Below are 9,528 nucleotides of genomic sequence, written 5' to 3'. Positions count from 1 at the left end.
CAACTTTTTAAAAAATGTACTTAAAGTATACCAAGTGTACCGAGGTCAAACAGTCGTTTTATTTGAAGAAAATATGCAAAAGTGATGACAATCTGCTGTAAATATCAGATCTGATTCAAAAACTACCGCCAGAAGACGCGATGATATGTCATCTATGATTGCCATTGGCTCTTGTGTGTCTCGTGACCGATCGTATCATTACGTTAGCTAAGAATGTGAAACGCTATTGGCTCTTGTGACCGACTACGTCATGCTGGTTTATGTTTTATAGAGATCTGATGTGTTTTGATCACAGAGTTCTTCATATAAAGTAATCGGTGAGAAGTGTGCATCACATGCTCATTTATAGTCTTATCATAAACAAAAATGCATGCGAGTGGTTTCTGGAGAGATAAATAACCGATAAAAAGTAAACTTCAGACACTGCAGAGAAATAAACTACCAAATGCAGGACTATAAACACGTCACGTGTCTTTACGGGATCTTTACGGTAACGTTATGTGAAGCGAACACAGATTCCAGCAAATCATTGGCAGTGTGAATAATCAATCAAATCAAGTTATCCCGGACAAATCCCCAATGCATTTTCTGTGTATTTTCTGTACTGTCTGTGTGAAAAGGGATAGAGATAATAATCTCAGCCTCAGGTGAAAATGTCTCTGCCGTGCAACAATAGTCCCTTTTACACATAGCCTACATGCTTTACTGGTAAATTGCAGGTTACCGGTCATGTTTTTCCCCCCATATTTTTTTCTGCAAACATTGAACATAAGATTACGTTGTGGCTTTTAATTTCTTTTTATTAATTACCCACTTTTTAAAAAAAACATTAATGTGTAAAAATAGCAGCCGAACACATATATGTTTGACCCACAAAAGATTCTGGGTGCTAAAGATGATACACATAAATGACAATACGTAAAGTATAAACAAAACTTTAAACTCGACGTGACTAAATTACCGTAAACAACACAGTAAGCGCGCATCAGATTATAAACTGCGGCTGATAAATCCTTATCAATAACTTTGTTTATTTCTATTGTGCTTGTGAGGTTGCTCTTAAGTGCGATTTATAGTCGTGCGTAGCCTGACGCGCACCTCACAAAATTTGTAACAGCGCGTCGGCTCTACGCGGACCGTACGCGCTGTGATTGGTCCACCAGAACCCCTCCCGTCAGGTAAAAAAACTGCGTCATAGGTATTTCCGTTTGAGACGGTGAAAACAAAGATGAGCCAAGTTGAGGAGTGATTTAACTCAAACTGAAACATAAGTCGCTGTTTATTTACTTCCATCATTGCTGGTCTTCTCAAATTATACACAACAAGTTGCTATTTCTTCTTCATTTGTGGGTTTACTTGCTTAGCTTCTTCTTCTGTGACGACTTCTGCTGCTACTGTGGTTACACGCGTGATTACTGCCAACCAGCGGTTTCGCGTGTGTTTGCACGTCGACGCGGACGGCGACGCACAAGTATAAATGAAAACCGACGCGGAACCTACGCCGTCGCTGCTACACCGTAGGACCTACGCACGACTATAAATCGCCCTTTAGATATAACGTTACATACCACAGTTATATGATAAAAAAAAGCTTTGTTGAGTGTTTGACCTTTCAAACGCAACTCGCCAAAATTACCGTATACAACACAGTAAGCGGGCATCAGAATCTAAATTGCGGGTGGTAAGTCCTTCCTTATCACTAACTTAGCATATTTCTATTGTTATATTACAGTCGTATTGTTAAGTGTTGCACCTTTATTAATCGTTTAATGTTTTAAGTAAATTAAAACAGTCAAACATACGTGTTTAGACATGGATGTTGCAACAGGACATATCAAGCGATCTCTTCTAACAAAGCAATAGTGAAACGCAGTAACTTAAATAAAGTACTTACTGTGTATTATACTGCTGTGTCATTTTTGTCAGATCCAATATTAGTGGTGCTTTTAATCACAGTCTCTCTACAAATCCAGCATCGACTTGCTTCTTTACAAATGAATCCGCAGTACACAAAGTAATCAAACATTCCCCACGCGAGCTGGAACTTCTTAAAAACAAACTTTATCCACGCATTCCTAATGTTATGTTCTGAGCCGTTATCCAGCGTCTGTGTTGTTCCCATAGACCAGTGCTTCTCAAACTTTTTCAGCCCAAGGACCACTTTATCTTCCAATTTTTTTCTGAGGACCACCTAACAGAATCCCACTCTAACACTCCCCCAAAAAACAACAAAATAGGAAGGATAAGCTAAGTTTAAGTTTAAATATTCTTTAAACAAATGCAATGCTATGTTCAGAAATTATTATATGAATTTTATTTCATTTAAAAAATTAAATGAAATGAGTTGCAGCTTAATATGAACAACAAACTGCACATGTGAAAAAAATGCAATTAAACATACTGTAAACGCCTACGTTCCACTTAATGTCATTCCAAAGAGCCAATAGTTTAAAACTGAGGTGGTGGGTATATGAACTCTATAGTTGTAACAATGGTAACAATAAAATACTGAAAAAAAATGTTCCCCTTAATTTCCAAAATCACTGAAATTACAGGGATTTTACACATGAAATACAAAACGAATAGATGTGTGGATTTTAGCTGCTTTCATTTGACGCTTGATCTTTTATTTTGACTCCTCTTTGGTTTAGCCAACCGATCCATTTTTACGTTATTAAAACAGAAAGGCAAGACTTGATATCACAGTTTCGCAAGTGCATTAAAAATCTACTTAAATAAGTGATGACTGTATAAACACTTGCCTAGTTTAGGTCATCTTTTGGCGGACCACTGGGGGACCACACTTTGAGAATTACTGCCATAGACGGTTCTTCCACAACCGAAATGCGTTTCCATGGTTTCTCTATCATAACAGATCACCGCGTCAAAATAAAAATTTTATTTAAAAGTCATTTTGGTTACATTTGGCAATCTTTGAAGACATGTTTACTGATTGTTGAGACACACGTGCGTCATGAGAAGCTGTGGGCGGGGCTACAAAAGTGGTCATTTTATTTGGATTCGGGGAGGTGCTTCAATTTTACTTTGACGTCATATTTCTCCGAATTCCACACTTGGTTGTAATACTGGCTCGGTGCCAAAAACTGTTATATTTCAGAGCACGGACATTTTCAGTTCTGAAACTTGCAGGATGTTCATTTAAGTATGATGACCTCTTGTATAACAAATTATCAAGTTAAAATTGAGTATTTGATTCACCACTCCTTTAACAACAGCTAAAGTTAATACCTACGTAAAACACAAGGTGCCACTATGACAAAACTGTCCATACACCCTCAGTTCCTGACTGCGTCAGGTAGGGTGACCAGATGAGATTGACTGAAATTCGGGACAGGGGGTGTTTGGTTTGCGGATCATCCAATAATAGTTTTATTTATTTAATAATAAAAGATAATGAATTTCAAACTGAACCAATCATATTAATAAGTACATATGCAATAAGCAAATAAATGTATGTAATACGTAGGCTATAGAAGTATTATACTTCATACAATAATAGTTAGATAATCCAATAGTTTTCTTTATTTAATGTACTTATAAAAGACAATGAATTTCAAACTGAAGTTACTGAACCAATCATATTTTTATTAATATAAGTACATGCATATACATTTATATAATAGACCCTTTTACAGTTGGTAAACATTGTGACATATTTGTGTGGGCGGGGTTTTAGCTGGAGGCAAAAAGAGCCGCAGAGGCAATGTTGACAAGCTTAAGATAGCACGTTTTAGGAGGGATTTATTAAACATGGATGCAGAAGCAGTTTTGGAAGTGTCCGAATATGTACATTCACTGATTCTGCGGGACCGTGACAGGTATTTTTGTAAATTAAATCTTGCGATTTTAACCAGGTTTTAGATATTTCCTAGACAACATATGAAATACTTTCAGGTGGTTTGGGCAATTTTGTCTAGGCTTATTGTCTTATGTAACCTATCGCTGGGGTAACTATGATTAGCAATGTGGATTATTTTAAGAGACTATTCAAACGATGGCATACACATCTATCGCTGTATGTTTGTTTAACATTTAAGCTAAACAAAGTGCGGTTGCCGACTTTTCACCTATAAAACAGAACTTGCTGATTTGTACTAGATAAAACCAACACACCAGTACATATGCATAGATTATTTTACCTGATATGAAGTGTGCACTGCAAACACGAGCATTATTTATGATCGTCTCCGTCTAGTCTGTACGCCGTATTGCATTCAACCACAATTGTCTTCCTGATTTCTGTGAAGAAATGTCTGCCGGGATCCGGTAAAACTTTATTTTTGAACCAAAAGTGCTGTTCCTTCTAATCCGGCAGCCAAAAACACAACAAGATGACATTTTAAAGTCAAAAACTCAAACTTTTAGCGCGCCGGCTATGAGTTCCTACATATTTTTTGCCTCCAGCTAGAGCAATGACGTAACAGTGACGTTGGCGATTAAGGGGTCTATACTTATAGAAATAGTTTTTTTTAACACAGTGACTCGCCCTCAACCAATATGACTCCTTCACACGACTGACTGTTACTGCCTGCACTTTCAACTATCTGCTGTAACTTTCACTCTCTTAATCTACTCTATAAAACAAAAAGCTCATATTGTCTTTGTGCATATAGACAAATTAGATAAATTAATAGAAACAATACAACTATAAATTCACACTTGAGCTATAGCCTACCGAGGTTGTGGAGGCTCGACGCCAGCGGAGGTTTTAACTGCGGCCAGCACTCCCATGCCTTATCTTAATGTACGCCTACAGCCTATAAAAAACAAAGATGCTGCAGCCAATGAGCAGCCGGCGGGGGCTGGCTGCAGGATGACTTAAACTCCTCGCGCATGTTTTATCAGACAATAACTACTCAAGATTTTGCATCAGTATAATTTTCAGGGAAATTAGAGCAGGATTCGGGATTAAGATTTTGCTTCAGTATAATTTTCGGGACAATTAGAGCAGAATTCGGGATTCAGGACAGCAGCTTATATTTCGGGACTGTCCCAAATTTTTCAGGACGTCTGGTCACCCTAGCGTCACGAGTATCAAATGTTGTGTCAATACACACCCAATTTTTTACATGCAGCATATTTTAATAGAACTGAAGCTGAAAAATATTGTGAAACAATAGAAGAGACAAACCTGAAGGAATAAAATCCTTGTCATCATGATTGTCTTCATCAGTGTTATGTTCCTCATCTGTGGTTTCTCTTCTCATCTCCATCATGAGGTTCCTGCAGTCGATGAGTTTGACTGAACACATCTTGAGTTTGGTCTGCAGGATCTGCTGCTGTTCTCCAGCGTTACAGACAGAATCCAGAGACTCTGTAGAGGTTTGATCCTCCTGTAAGCCCTCATTACTGTCACACACTGTAGTGTCATGAGCATCTGTGTGCTTTGACTCAGTATAACCGAGTAAAGTCAGACTGAGCTCGGAGTCCTGTGTGGAAGATTCACAACAAACCACATCCACATCCTTACAACACAACACACGCACGCACACGCACGCACACGCACACACACGCACACACACACACACACACACACACACACACACACACACACACACACATACAAACACACACATACACACACACACATACACACAGAGTAAGATTATAAATGATTTGATGTTGTCAAACAGGTAAAGGATGTTTAAGATGTACAAACCTCTCTAATCAGTTCTTCATCTCTTAACATCAGCTTTGTCTCCAGTAACGCCACCTCTTTCTTCAGCTGAGAGATTTCTGTGATGAAATCCTCAATATCCAGCATAGACAGATCAGTTCCTACTGATTTACAGCACATCACATCCATCTCATCTCTCATCATCAACACTAAACAAAACAGAGACAAGACTCTGTTTACATTCAATAAAACACTCAAGAGAGAAAATCAACAAGTTCTTTAAAATAAAAACACAGCCGTTGATGTTTATCTTAATTGTCATTTGTTTTAACTTCATATGCAAGTCATATTACAAATAACATTTAAACCCCGAAATAGACATTAAATTAAAAAATGCCCATGGAAAGGCAAACGTTAATATGAATCGGTATGATAATAATAATAATAAAATTGATCCTTCTAACACAAAACTAAATATATCAACAGATAAATGCAAGAAAAAAGTGATTATATCTAGCATAACTTACCACATCGAGCTTTACTCACGTCACGTCTGTAAAGCAACCGTTGCTCTCTCTCGCGCGCGCGCACGCGTCACTTCAGCTCCCTCACGTACAGCAACTGTTCATAAATATCAGCCATGTAAATAACAAGATTGGAAGTTAATATATTTCAATATATTTTCAGCGCGCAAATGACTAATCTTCTGGTAATTTTACCGTTGAACATCTTAACATTTCCATTCATGATGATATTAACAAGTTAAATAAAAAACGTACCTGTAACTCAAGTTAACACAAACTCCCGCCTTCTTTTATATTATTGGCTGGAATTCTGCTCAGCTCTGTAATGTGATTGGCTGAAAATCGCGTTCGTCTTAAAAAACACCCGACTCTTTACATTTGGTTGGTTAAAATTCTTGCTCGGTTTTGTAATTCGATAGTCTGGAAGTCGTTCGCGGCTTCTGTGAACAGAAACTCCCGCCTTCTTTAATTTTGATAAGTCAACATTTAAGTCTTGTTCGACTTCATACGGCGCCGCAAGAATCGACAGCCGGATGACGGCAAAGTATCGCGAGAGCGAGACGAAATATGATTTCTGGACTCATTCTCGCGGTACTTTGACGTCATCCGGCTGTCGGTTCTTGCGGCGCCGCATGAAAGTCGAACAAGCCTTTTGACAATGGTGTGCGCTGTTGATCGCTGGCTGCACTGACAGCAAGCTGCCGATCAAACCTAGTGTTTTGGACAAATGGGGAAGTATCTAGCAAACCATTAGCTTATTTCAAGCAGTAACTTAAATCAAAATATCATCAATTATAATTTAAGTAGGAACGAATATGATATTAAGAATGTGACATGCTAAATTCAACGCATCATGCAGATTATTGATGGAGAGCTTCGACAAACTTTGAACTAGACAGAGAAGCAGATCTTGCTTGTGTTTTATTACTCGACAGGTGAGTTGTTTTAATTCGTATTCTTACATAAAACCTATGCCATGCTGATTAACAAGATTAGTCTTTATTTAAATGTACACGAGTGTATATATTTGTTGAACAAGTGGTAACGTTAATCGTTTTACTATCATTTGATCTGACTAAACAGTAATCAGTTAATTTTACAATTTAAACATTAAATATTTGCTGTATTGTATTGCAATATAACATGACGCTACATTCAATAGTGTCATGTCAAATTGTCTAAGCTACAGATTAACGTTATCATCATTTTACCTCAGAACAATACGAATTGTACTGTCAGTACATATGATATGAAAAATCATTGTAAATTGTACGTGTGCTGTTATACTGTAGCTTTTAGTGAACATCTAGTTATATTTCAAATGTCAAAATCATTTTTTAAGTGTGGACCATCAACATCAACTCCTTACAAAAGACCTGGAAACCTTATCTAGCACAGCTTCGTCCATTGACTCACTATCAGACAGGTAGGCATTACCAAATATTATTTATATAAGTAATATAAAGGTTGCATAGAGTAACATTGAATAAATTGCTAAAATATGCTTTACAGAGATCAGTGTTTTCAGGAGCCTGGAATAAACATGTTTCTATTGCAGAAAGTGATGCAGCTCTTACACATCAGGTGAATCTTAGATGTTTTACTATGTTAAGATGTGTTTTGTAATTATTTTATCATAAAAGCGAGCATCACAGTCAACAGATTACAGTGTTGCATAATCAACCACAGCCAGTGTTATGCATCCTGCCATTATAAACCAATACATTTTTTTCTGTGGAGTGTTGTGTAGTTTTTCCCAAGATGAGCTTCCATGATGAGTCCACCATTACTGTGAATGGAGATGCCAGTGATCTTCAGAACTGTGTAAGTGTTGTATTACAATCTTACAAAACTCTTTTGTTGCTTGTGTCTGTAAAATTATGTGGTTTATGGGTGGTGTCATAATGTTTGCATGCTGGCTGTCAGTTGTATGTAGATGCGGGCATTTCGAGATGTCTCGGGAACTAGGTGCCACCTCTCTGGACACTACACTTGTGGGTGCTGTCATGAATGTGCGCATGCTGGCTGATAGTTGTTTGTCTGAGAGTTTGCCTGAGCTATGAATGAATAGAAATAATAGAATTCCTGAATTTTGTTTATCTTATCTTATTATTTTAGAGGGTAGACTGTAAATACTGATGCAGGTTGTGCCCTTAGACATGATAGTGTTTGTAAGAATTAAGAGCTTCCTGGTTTTCAAATATTGTTTAAATAAATTAGAAATATTTTAGCCACGTTACTCAGTCTACCAGCTAAAATAATAAGGTAAACAAAATGAGAAGCAAGAATTCTATTTTTTCTATTAATTCATAGCTCAGGCAAACTCATAATTGGCTCTGCCCTTGTAGTGGTGGTGGCATCTCAAGGGTAACCGTGGCATCTCGAAATGCCGGGACCTACACACAACTGTCAGCCAGCACACACAATAATGACAGCACCCACAAGCTACGTGAATTACACAAATGGTCGGCGCGTATGCCTCAAAGCGCCCAAAGTGGTGGCATCTTGTTCCTGAGGCATCTTGAAATGCCCGCACCTACACACAACTGACAGCCAGCATGAAAACATTATGACAGCAGCCACAAGCCGCGTAATTTAACAGCAAACTACACAACAAGGGCACAGAACGATTGCCAATACCTACAAATGATGACACCAAGCGCACACAATCAGGGTCTTTAACCAGAAGTGCCACCCCTAAATGACACAAAAACTGTCAGCTGCCTCAGAAAGTCACTGGCAGCTCAGGCTGTGACGAGAAGTGCCACTACTAGCTGCCACTGCCACGATTTGAGCTTGGCCCTACTGGAATATTGTGTACAGTGAATTACAAAAAAATGTTGCTTTTTATTATTGTCAGTAATACTATTATAATTATATATGTATTATTATTATAACATTTGCAGGATTGATTGCAAAGACCCAGATGATTCAACATGAGGAATAGACAGTGATGACAGCACTTCTGACGAGGACTTTGTCCCGTCTATCTGTCTTTGATTTGTCTGCAAGTATCATGTTGTTTTGGCTTGATAAAAGCAGACATATTATGTAAAACCAGAATTATAAACTGTCAGAATAATAAAATGACTGACTATTGTTGTTTTTTACTTCTAGGCACACTCATTGTCATTACACCTATTTTAGATCAAATTAAAATGATAGTAATAAACAGCACATGCTAATATTAATTGTCGTAAATGTTTTGTTATAGTTTTATTTAATATATATCCAGAACAGGTGAAGCTGCCCGTCTTCCCCTTGTAGACCTTCCCCGTCTACTTGCTGGTCTTCATCTTGCTGCATGTCCCATCCCTTTGGCTCTTCCTGTCCCTTTTTCCTTGTGTCTGCACCTTTAGCTCTTCC

General features: G+C 37.8%; 1 long non-coding RNA gene across 2 annotated transcripts; it reads left to right on the top strand.

Annotated features, from left to right (window-relative positions):
* Positions 1-6,399: 6,399 nt before the first annotated feature.
* LOC141365392 (uncharacterized) lies at positions 6,400-9,272 on the top strand. Of its 2 annotated transcripts, none has more exons than XR_012370630.1 (5): positions 6,400-7,097; positions 7,505-7,588; positions 7,675-7,746; positions 7,913-7,986; positions 9,069-9,272. It is a non-coding gene; the product is annotated as an uncharacterized lncRNA (long non-coding RNA). The 2 variants fall into 2 exon arrangements; XR_012370629.1 differs by having other exon boundaries at positions 7,903-7,986.
* Positions 9,273-9,528: the final 256 nt, after the last annotated feature.

Source organism: Misgurnus anguillicaudatus, chromosome 7 (assembly GCF_027580225.2).
Source record: "Misgurnus anguillicaudatus chromosome 7, ASM2758022v2, whole genome shotgun sequence".
Lineage (NCBI taxonomy): Eukaryota > Metazoa > Chordata > Actinopteri > Cypriniformes > Cobitidae > Misgurnus > Misgurnus anguillicaudatus.
The sequence above is the reverse complement of the archived record's forward strand: the minus strand, read 5'-3'. Positions and strand labels throughout refer to the sequence as shown.